General features: G+C 45.7%; 1 pseudogene; it reads left to right on the forward strand.

Annotated features, from left to right (window-relative positions):
- Positions 1-1,975: 1,975 nt before the first annotated feature.
- On the forward strand, positions 1,976-11,765 carry LOC136461641 (protein NRT1/ PTR FAMILY 8.3-like; annotated as a pseudogene).
- Positions 11,766-11,976: the final 211 nt, after the last annotated feature.

Consider the following 11,976-nt stretch of genomic DNA (forward strand, 5'->3'; position numbering starts at 1 on the left):
ATGTTTATAGGTTGTCCAAGGTGTTATATGGGCTTAAGCAAGCCCCAAGAGCTTGGTATGAGCGTCTTCAGGACTTCCTCATTGAGAAGGGCTTTACCATTGGGAAGGTCGACACCACACTATTCACCAAGAAGCTTGATGGGCATATCTTCATTTGTCAAGTGTATGTTGATGATATCATCTTTGGATCATCAAATGAAGATTCTTACAAAGAGTTTGGTGAATTGATATCAAAGGAGTTTGAGATGTCAATGATTGGAGAGCTTACATTCTTTCTTGGTTTTCAAGTCAAGAAAATGAGAGAAGTAATTTTCATCTCTCAAGAGAAATATACAAATGATCTTCTCAAGAGATTCAAGATGGATGAATGTAAGCCAATCAAGACACCAATGCCAACTAATGGACATCTCGACTTAGATGAGGGAGGTAACACAGTTGATCAAACTCTCTACCGCTCTATGGTTGGTAGCTTGTTATATTTAACCACATCTAGGCCGACATCATGTTTAGTGTGTGTATGTGTGCTAGATTTCAAGCTAATCCTAAGGAAACTCATTTAATTGTCATTAAAAGAATCCTTAGGTATCTTAAGCACACACCAAACATTGACCTTTGGTATCCCAAAGGAGCTATATTTGAATTATTTTGATTCAGATTATGCCGGTTGCAAAGTGGATAGAAAAAACACATCTAGAGGGTGCCATTTGCTTGGTAGATCACTTGTGTGTTGGTCCTCCAAGAAACAAAATAGTGTGGCCTTGTCCACCACCGAAGTGGAATACATTGCCACGGGTGCTTGTTGTGCACAAATTCTTTATATGAAACAAACTTTGCTAGACTATGGTGTAGTTCTAGAAAAAGTGCCTCTTTTGTGCGACAATGAAAGTGCGGTAAAACTTACAAATAATCTAGTTCAACACTCACGCACCAAGCACATTGATATCCGCCATCACTTTCTTAGAGATCATGTTGCAAAGAATGATATTTCATTAGAAGGTGTAAGGATCGAGGATCAATTGGCGGATATCTTCACTAAACCGTTAGATGAGGCGACTTTTTGTCGATTGCGAAATGAGCTCAATGTTCTTGATTTTAGTAACTTCACTAAAAAAATGAGCTTGTGTTGTCTCTTGCATTGCATTGTAATATACAACATGTTTACTTTTTATGGTAATGCATATAGGGCTTGTCTAACATGGTTAAGATAATCGCTGAAAAGCATGTGAAGAAGCTTAACCTTGGATTAAACTTGACAAGCAACTAGATTTACTTTCAAGTATTGCATTGCATATGCATGAATGTTGCTTTGTCGTTTATCTTAAATTGCCCTCTTATTGCCTATTTTCTTAAAAAGAATTATAGCCTAAGGAAAAATATTTTGAAATTTTGAGGGTTTGAGAGAGGTCACTCACATCAGTCCCAATTGTTGTTTATTGGGATCTCACTGAAGTTGGGACTTGATTGGGAACAGGCAGCACGAAGGACTTTGAAGATTTGCTAGAAAATGGGTGACCGGACGCTGCACCGGACTCTAATGTCCAGCGTCTGGTCAGTTCATAGGAGGTGAACTACTGCCGAGAAGGAGTGACCGGATGCTAGAATAGTGCTTTCCCAGCGTCCGGTCAGATGGTGATCCAGCGTCTGGTCGATCGAAGACGAAGGAGATTGCTTGCACCGGACTCTGGTTGCATCCAGTCAGGGTTCACCTGACGCGTCGGTCATGATTCAAGGGGTTTTGGACCTCTCTGGAATCGACCGGATGCTGCCACCCAGCATCTGGTTGCTACCACCAGAGCGTCCGGTCAGTAGAAAACATGTGGTTTTAGGACTTCTTCTATGTTTCCCTTTCTGTCTCATTGGGGGCCACCCATATAATCCAATCACCATGACCTAAGGCCACATCCATGCCGTCTTTGCCATCCCGAGCCACCACGCCGCGCCCTAGCCACCGCATCATCTCCAGCACCCTGCTCCCATGCCAGCGCTGCTCATGCCTGCACCTCCCCACGTCAGCGCCACCGAACAGCATGCTCGCATAGCTCCAGCGCCGCCGTCGCACCTATGCCCTAGCACTACCCGGTGCCACCCGCAGCAATCCTACACCACCATGCTCTGCTCCAGCGCCGCCACCATGCTAGTCACCACCGAGCTTGTGCCCTAAGCACCGCCAGCATTGCCAGCGCTGCCACTAGTGCCTCACCGAAATCCCTATTGCCTTCACAAGCATCTCCAATGCCCACTTTGGATCTCCACAGCCCATCCACGCCGACCAGCGTACCTTAACCCTAGGATTCCCAGTGGTTCCCCACGTGTCATTCCTCTGCTTTATGGTTCACCGATTCATCAGGTAGCAAGCCCTCGTTTCCAATTTCGTATCCATTGCTTGCTTTCTTAGGGTTTCGTATCTCTAGATATATTGTATTTATTTGTATATCCTATCTATTCTATCGTGCAGCGAGTCAGTGCCATTGTGGTCCCATTAGCAGTTGTCAGTTAACTCGAGGTCAAGCTCACGAGTACGGATCGAGGCCAAGCCTTAGAAGTGACAGTTGGTTGTTGATCTTCATCAGTGATAGTTATTCTTTTCAGATCCATCAGATGACTCGTGTCAAGAATGTCGGAGGTGGTCCCAGTGATGAGGATCTGAGGCCCCCACCTCACCAACCTATAGATGCAAAAGGCAAGGTGACAAAGAAGCTAGCATCGAGGAAGCGCAAGTATCCTGATGTAGATACAATGAGAGCAGCCATAGTTGTAGAGGCCATAGAGCGCATAGAGAGAAGAGGTGCTCGGAGTGGTGTTGTCATTGCAGATCAGCTCTCTCCATCTACGAGGGCTGCACTTGAGCAGATTGAGCACTGTCATGGTGGTCTAGCTGGGACTCTCATGGTTGGAGGACAATGTATCGCTATTAATGAGAGTCAGTCTCAGGGGGAGCCTCTGTAGCAGCCACAACCAGTAGAGCAGACTTAGGAGGGAGAGCAGACCGAGGAGACAGAGCAGGCACCTTAGCCACAGCTTCGCCGCTCTGGTCATACCCGTGCTCTAGTCACACTAAGGTCAGAGACACAGCAGAGGGGTTCATGTCATCGCCTAGACTACAGGGTCCGCCTCTAGTGACTCACTTGGATTTGAGGGCCGTCACGGCCAAGTAGGTGCAACAACTTAGATTTGTGGACTTTGAGCAGTGGTTTCCACCGAGGCGGGATGAGCGTGCTTCAAAGGGTTTCTACACACCTCTATAGGAAGACTTTTATAATGCATATCTTAACAGTGGGGCAGTATTCAGATCTCAGAGGGTGTGCAACATTGAGACCATTGTAGCAGCAACTAGAGAGCATATTCGCCCTTACCTAGCTTACCTGCCAGGCCTGACAGATTTACTTGGACAGACAGACTTACATGTTCCATCTTGGGTCCATCAGTTCTATGCTACACTCTGGATTGACCCGCAACAAAGATTTATACACTTTGCATTTAGAGGCAGAGGTTATAGGCTAACGAGCACTAGGGTCAGAGAGATACTCAGGCTTCAGGAGTAGCCCATTCGGCTACATGAGGTTTCCTATGGACAGACAACGCCTCCTAGACGCCCTCATGAAGGTCTTGTGCCCCCTACAGATCTAGTCCGCCATTGTTTTACAGAGCCATTCGGCGAGGGGTCAAGCTAGAGTGCTGGATGCTATTATGAGGAGAACACTGCTTCCGAGGATGGGGTATCATGAGGGCTTGACTCGCATACAGTTATGGTTCCTGAACTCTCTAATGTAGCAGCGAGTGTTTGACATTTGGGATGTCCTTCTATCAGAGGTGGAGGATACTATTGCAGAGGGGTTCAGGGGTCATAGGCAGCTACCATATGCTCACTAGGTTACATTCCTGATCCATAGGGCAGTTACTGTGAGGCCACTAGAGATGCTGGCAGAGTATAGTGGTGCTACTACAGAGTTCTCTGCATACAACATGACTCAGATGATCCGTCATAGTGCAGTGAAGACACCCATCCAGCCTAGCCGACGTCCAGAGGTGCCAGAGACTGTAGCTCAACAGGATGAGACCATCAGGAGCATAGCAGCTATATAGGAGGAGCAGCTTGATGCTCAGTAGGAGGGGATTGTTGCGAGCGACCCCAGTGACAGCTCAGATGATGACTAACAACCTATTCCTCAGATGCCTCCATGTCGACATGACCATGAGGCCGATAGTTCTAGTTTAGCTTCACCTACACCGTAGACAGACCCCGCTCTACTTGCTATCCTTGAGCAGATGAGGCAGGATCAGGCTCGCTAGGCACAGGAGACCGCCGCTACTTTCACACAGTTCTAGACTAGGCAGGATGAGTTCTAGCAACAGCAACAGGCAATCCAACAGCAGCAGCAGGCTATACAGCAACAGCAGCAGGCCATGCATCAGCAGTAGCTTCTCATGCAGCAGTAGCTACTTGGGTTTATGCAGCATGTTGTGACAGCTATTGGGGCTCCACTACCACAGCCTTCACCCTAGCTTGGTCAGCCTACCACTACTTTTATGACTCTAGCTTTATAGCCTAGTGGGCTTCAGAGTCAGGGACAACCAACAGCACAGTTTGCTTCACCTACAGAGCAGGTGTTCTAGTGGTTTGCCTCGCTAGTGCTAGCCCTACAGTTCACACCTCTTCAGACGGGCTTCACACTGGCTTAGACTTCCTCGCTTCTAGTGCCAGATACCTCAGTCTCTAGGAACCTTAGAGTGACTTTTAGTGAGTTGATAGGGCAACCTTCTCTGCCATATTTACATGTCCTAGGTCCTTCTATAGTTGAACCTATTACTGGGACTATAGAGACGCTCCCATCTTCTATTGCATCATCAGAGCCGCTTGCTTTAGTGATACCTGCACAGTCTATGGCTGCTCTAGTCCCTGATCTGACCTAGACCGCTTTAGCATCGCTTCCAGCTACACAAGGTTAGACAGCTTAGAGCTCAGGGTTAGATGATGATGGCACATAGTTCTAGCTCGCTCCTCGTACCTCAACGCCCAACTCGTCCGCTACTGCCCCGCCAACCGACCCTTAGGTTTTGGTGTTTGACACTAAAGGGGGAGAGGGATCGAGTATGTTAGACTTAGGGGGAGTGACTACTTATCTAGGGGGAGCTTAGTATTCTATTATATTTGGTTTTTATGTGTGATACACTATTATGCATTTGTGTGTGTTTACTTTCATGCATTAAACTATATTTATGTGACAGTGATATCTACGTGATCGTGATATTTGACATGCGTGCTCTCTACTTTGAATCTTTTATATGTCATATCACTTGTGTTATGCTCATTTGCTTTGCTTCCATGTTTTACTCCGATGCAAATGAGCTTTATTACTTGTACTCATGCTTATTTCATATCTTTTGAGTACATCATGTTGGCTTGGGTCATATAAGCTTGCCTAACTCCTTTGTTCTTATTGTCAAAAACTTATATGAACCAAGCCTGTTAAAAACCTCAACTCTTTCACATACTCAAGGTGGTATTGTCATCAATCACCAAAAAGGGGGAGATTAAAAGCATCTGGGCCCCTAGTTGGGTTTCCGTGATTAATGACAATACGTGATTACTATGACTAAGGTGTGTTTTGTAGAGGCAATTAAGTTAGGTCATGGTAATGGAGATCGATTGGGCTATCATTATGGTCATGCCCCTATGATGGAAATTGTTTTGGTTTTCAAAGGATGGACAACAAGGTTAGGGATGAACTAGTTCTAAGTGTCGATTGGAGTTAAAGAGACACTTAGAGTAGTTTAGGACTTTGTTTTCCTTTGGCCATACTTTTAAGGGGGGTATGGGCAGGTAGTTTGACCTAGGTGAGTCTAGTGGGTTAGGTGTGGTGCACACTTGCTAAACCTAGCACTAGGTAGCTCCTAAAAAGCCCTTAGATCCATTGGAGCAAACTTCATTCACATATGATCGAGAGTTGGAAGTGAATGGAGGGTCAAATACTGACCGAACACTAGCTTCGGTGTGACCGAACGGTAGCACAGAGTCCGGTCAGTTCATTTGATCAAGGTGAAATCATCTGGTGCGACCGTACGCTAAGGTGAAGTGACCGGACGCTGAGTTCCAGCGTCCGGTCGACTCCAGTAAGGTTCTAGAGAGGGAAAATCATGACTGAACATGTCCGGTCATTGTTGATCGGACACTGTCCAGCGTCCGGTCACATCTTAAACACTGGAGTTCAGGAAGAACTAACCAGAGCATCTGGTCAACATGACCAGAGCGTCTGGTCACCCCGCAGAGGCACATAACGGTTCGTTTTTCATCCATGGTTATAAATACTTCCTCCATTCGTGTGTGGGGGTACTTTTGCTCATTCCAACAGCTGAGAAACACCTTTGAGAGTACCAAGAAGAGTAAGGTCTTAGTGCGGTGATTGAGATTTGAGAATCCCAAAGAGAGTCCTCATTAGTGAGATCAAGAGTAGCAAAGTGTGCATCCACCGTTCTCATTAGGCTTGTCATGGTCAAGTGAGAGTTGTGCTTGTTACTCTTGGTGATCGCCATCACCTAGATGGCTTGGTGATGATTGTGAGCTTGGTGATCATCCGGCGGAGCTTGTGGATGACCCAAGTCAAGTTATGAGCGGTTGTGGGTGGTTCACCGCGATGGAGTTTCAAAGAATCAACCTGTAGAGAGCACTTGATCCTTGTGCGGATCAAGGGAGAGCTACACTCTTGCGCGGGTGCTCCAGTGAGGACTAGTGGGGAGTGGTGACTCTCTGATATCTCGGCAAAATATCACCGCGTTCCTCCTCCTCTCTTTACTTTGAGCAATTCAATTCTTGTCATTTACATTCATAGAATTGCCACGCTAGAGTAGGATTGGAACATAGGTTGCTAAACTTTTGTGTGGTAGATAAATAGAAATACTTTCTAGGCACAAGGGGTTAATTGGGCTAACCATAGGACTTAATTATTGCAAAGAAATTTAGAATTAGCCCAATTCACCCCCTCTTGGGCATCTTGATCCTTTCACTGCCCACTGTTTGCGTTGGTAAGAACTTTGTAAGAGCTTGGTAAGACGCTTTCACTTGCTATGAAAAGTGACACCACTGCAACCACGTAGTCATTTGGTAGGGATAACTTTTACCGTTTGTTCCTGTTTTTGTGTTTACAATGGCAGGTGGTGATTAGACTAGAGATAACAGTCTCAAGGATTTCAATGAGTGTGTTAGCCAAGAGCAACTGCAAGCTGCTGTAGATAATGCCCAAAAAAGGATGAATGAGGCCATCAGGAAAGCCGTCACTGACGCACTCATTGAACTCAACATTGGCAACATCATGGAGAGATTGGACAAAAGAATTTCCATGCTAACTTATAAGGTTACTGAGTTGGAAACTTTGGTGGTGGTCAACAATGATGTCTCCGGCAGCAACACTGATGGTCTCTTGCCAGAAGACACGATGCATGATGCCACCGGGAACATAGATTGAGCAGCCTTCCGACAAGCAGGATTACGACGACGTCTTCGCCGCAACATGACAGGTATGGGTGGCGTCACCATCAAGGTAATAATCATCAAGTGTCCGATGATGCTTATGCTAAGATTAAGTTCACAATACCATCTTTTTTGGGTTATTATGATGCTGAGGGATATCTTGATTGGGAGATGACGGTAGAACAAAAGTTTAGTGCCCACCTTGTGCCTAAGCATCATAGAGTTCGACAAGCTACTAGTGAGTTTAAGGACTTTGTCATTATTTGGTGGAATGGGCTAGCTGCACAGGATGCGTTACCTGGTACGTGGGAAGAACTTAAGATAGCTATGCGTGATCATTTTGTTCCTCCTTCTTATCATAGAGACTTGCGTAAGAAATTGATGCGTTGATTGTGATGTGGTACCTATGCAAGCTTGTTCACTCTTATTGGGTCGTCCTTGGGAACATGATAATGATGCTACACACCATAATAGAAGTAATAAATACACCTTCGTGAATAAAGGAAAGAAAATTACTTTGGTACCTTTGACCCCTGCTCAAATTGTACAAGCTAATAGAGAACGCGCTGCTAGTTTGAATGATGTTCAATCTAAAAATCAGCAAGTTGCTAATTCTATTCTTCCACCTAAAAAGGATAAGTCTACACCTATTTCTAGAGCCAAAGGGATAAAATTGAAGGGTGGTGTTATGCTTGCAACAAAATATGACTTTGCTGAAATTTCTGATGATGATATTTGCTATGCTTTGGTATGCAAACGAGCTATGTATTCGCTTGATGATATTATTAGCTCGGTGCTTCCTACTATCACTAACCTTTTGTAGGAGTATGAGGATATTTTTTCAGCGGAGATACCCTCGGGGCTGCCACCTATGAGAGGGATAGAGCATCAAATCAATTTGATTCTAGGAGCAACCTTGCCCAACCGTGCTACCTATCGAACCAATCCCGAGGAGACTAAGGAAATTCAGCGGTAAGTCCAAGACCTTTTGGACCGTGGGTATGTACATGAAAGCCTTAGTCCTTATGCCATTCCTGTACTTTTCGTTCCTAAAAAAGATAGAACTTGGCGTATGTGTGTTGATTGTAGAGCCATAAATAATATTACTATTCAGTATCGTCATCCTATTCCTAGGCTAGATGACATGCTTAATGAGTTATGTGGTTCTATAATTTTCACCAAGATTGACTTACGAAGTGGCTACCATCAAATTAGAATGAAACTTGGAGATGAATGGAAAATCGTGTTTATAACTAAATTTGGGTTGTATGAGTGGTTAGTAATACCTTTTGGTTTGATCAATGCACCTAGAACTTTTATGCGCTTAATGAATGAGGTTTTGAGAGCTTTTATTGGTCGTTTTGTGGTAGTTTACTTTGATGATATATTGATTTACAACAAGTCTTTTGATAAATATATGGATCACTTACGAACTGTTTTTAATGCTTTACGTGATGCACGTTTATTTGGTAACCTTGACAAGTGCATCTTTTGCACGGATCGAGTTTCTTTTCTTGGCTACGTTGTAACTCCATAGGGAACTTAGGTGGACGAGATGAAAATTGAAGCCATAAAGAGCTGGTCGGCTCCCCAAACTGTCACACAGGTGAGGAGTTTTCTTGGTCTTGTAGGATTCTACCGCCGTTTCGTCAAAGATTTCAGCACCATTACTGTCCCGTTGCATGAGTTAACAAAGAAAGGTGTGGTGTTTCATTGGGGAAAGGCACATGAGGAGTCCTTTGTCACTTTGAAGGACAAGCTCACACACGCACTATTGCTGCAACTTTCAAACTTTGGTAAGACTTTTGAGCTAGAATGTGATCCTAGTGGAGTTGGCATTGGGGGTGTTTTGATGCAAGATGGTAGACACATTGCTTACTTTAGTAAAAAATTGCATGGTCCTGTTCTGAATTATTCCACGTATGATAAGAAATTGTATGCACTTATCCGTTCTTTAGAGACGTGGCGTCATTATTTGTGGCCTAAAGAATTTGTTATTCATTCTGATCATGAGTCACTTAAGTATCTTCGCTCTCAACATAATCTGAATTATAGGCATGCTAAATGGGTTGAATTTATTGAATCTTTTCCTTATATTATCAAACACAAGAAAGGGAAGGATAATGTGATTGCTGATGCTTTGTCTAGACGATATACATTGCTGTCCTAACTTGATTGTTGGATTTTTGGGCTTGAATCATTAAAAGAACAATATGTGCTTGATCTTGATTTTAAGGACGTGTTGCTAAATTGTAGAGAGGGATGTACATGGAATAAGTTTATGATAAATGATGGTTTTTTGTTTAGAGCTAACCGCCTATGTATTCCAGTTGGCTCCATTCGTCTTTTGTTATTGCAGGAGGCACATGGAGGCAGATTGATGGAACATTTTAAAGCTAAGAAGACAGTGGAGGTGCTATCCACATATTTATTTTGGCCTAAGATGAGACGAGATGTAGAACGGTACGTGGCTCGATACACCACATGTCAAAAAGCAAAGTCGCAGTTGAACCCACATGTATTGTATATGCCTCTTCTGGTTCTTTTTACTTCTTGGGCTGATATATCTATGGATTTTATGTTGGGTTTGCCAAGGACTAAGAGGGGGAGGGATAATATTTTTGTGGTGGTTGATCGTTTTTCTAAGATGGCACATTTTATTTTTTATCATAAGAGCGACGATGCTGTTTATATTGCTGATCTTTTCTTTCAAGAAATCGTTCGCTTGCATGGTATATCTTCTACTATTGTTTCAGATCACGATGCAAAATTTTTGAGTTATTTTTGGCGCATTTTGTGGAATAAATTGGGGGACAAAGCTGTTGTTTTCTACATGTCATCACCAAATTGATGGTCAAACTGAAGTAGTAAATCGAACATTGTCCACTGTGTTGAGAGCAATTTTTGACATATTGTGCCATGTTGGAATTAAGCCATGCGTCAGCGCCCTTGGTGCCGATCAGTTTGACGCGGCTGACCCAGTGGAGCGGGTGACCAAGGGCTCCTTCTTCAACTGGTACTACTTCTCCGTCAACATCGGCTCCCTGCTGTCTGCGACTCTGGTAGTCTGGGTGCAGGACAACATTGGGTGGGGAGTCGGGTTTGCGATCCCGACTGCGCTCATGCTGTCTGGTCTTGCCGTGTTCGTCGCCGGTAGGAAGGTTTACAGGTACCAGCCCTCTGACAAGAGTCTCGCAGGTGGTTGTTGCTGCTGTCAGGAACTACCATTTGGTGCTGCCTGAAGACAGCTCTGCCCTGCATCAGGTGCCTTCCCCAACTGAAGGAAATCATTGCAAGATTCAGCATACAAGTCAATTCAGGTGATCAACTTGTTGTACATCCAAATATGTCAGAATACTCTCTAAGTTTACATCGTAAAATTGTGTAACTGTCCAGGTTCCTTGACAAGGCTGCCATTATAGAGCCAGCCTGCAGCGATGGCAAGAAAAGTCCGACAAGCCCATGGAGGCTCTGCACGGTGTCCCAGGCTTAGGAGCTGAAGATGGTGCTCCGGATGTTCCCCGTGTGGGTGTCGATGGTGCTCTTCTTCGCGGTCACCGCCCAGATGTCGTCGACCTTCATCGAGGAAGGCCATACCATGGACAACCATGTCGGGCCGTTCACCGTGCCGCCGGCGTCCCTCGCCATCTTCAACATCATCAGCGTCATGTTCTGCATACCCATCTACGACAGAGTGCTGGTGCCGCTGGCCCGGCGCGCCACGGGCAAGGAGCGGGGACTGTCACAGCTGCAGCGCCTGGGCGTCGGCCTCGCGCTGTCCGAGGCCGGCATCGTTTACGCGGCGCTGGTCGAGGCCAGGCGATTGTCGCTCACCCACGCAGAGACGGACACGCAGCCGTCGATGAGCATCATGTGGCAGGCGCCGGCGTTCGCGGTGCTCGGCGCGGGGGAGGTGTTCGCCGCCATCGGCATCCTCGAGTTCTTCTACGATCAGTCACCGGACGGCATGAAGAGCCTGGGCACGGCCCTTGCCCAGCTCGACGTGGCGGCAGGCAACTAATTCAACTCTGCCGTGCTCGCCGCCGTCGCGGCCGTCAGGACGCGCAATGGGGGACCAGGGTGGATCCCCGACGACCTGAACAAGGGGCACCTGGACTATTTCTTCTGGTTGATGGCTGTCCTTGGCGTTGTGAACCTGCTGCACTTCCTGCATTGCTCCATCAGGTACAGAAGCAGCAACAACAACACATGTTCTTGACAAGCTCCATGCTTAGAGCATCTCCAAGAGTTTTGTTAGGAGATCAGTTGTAGCGGGTATGCTAGTTGGGCCTCGGCCTTCCTGAGTTTGGGCCTCGGCCTTATAAGGCCTTCTGCAGTGGTGCATGCGATGCCAGGAAAAAATGGGACCCATCATCAGAAAATAAGCATCGACTTTCTAAGCTACAGTGTGCAAACGAATTGGCACCGTTGCTATTCGTACAGGCTGGACCCACTTAAAATAAAATACACCTTTCCAGAGGCTAGGATCACATGCTTCCTTTCTCGTTTGC

Source organism: Miscanthus floridulus, chromosome 1 (assembly GCF_019320115.1).
Source record: "Miscanthus floridulus cultivar M001 chromosome 1, ASM1932011v1, whole genome shotgun sequence".
In the NCBI taxonomy this organism is placed as follows: domain Eukaryota; kingdom Viridiplantae; phylum Streptophyta; class Magnoliopsida; order Poales; family Poaceae; genus Miscanthus; species Miscanthus floridulus.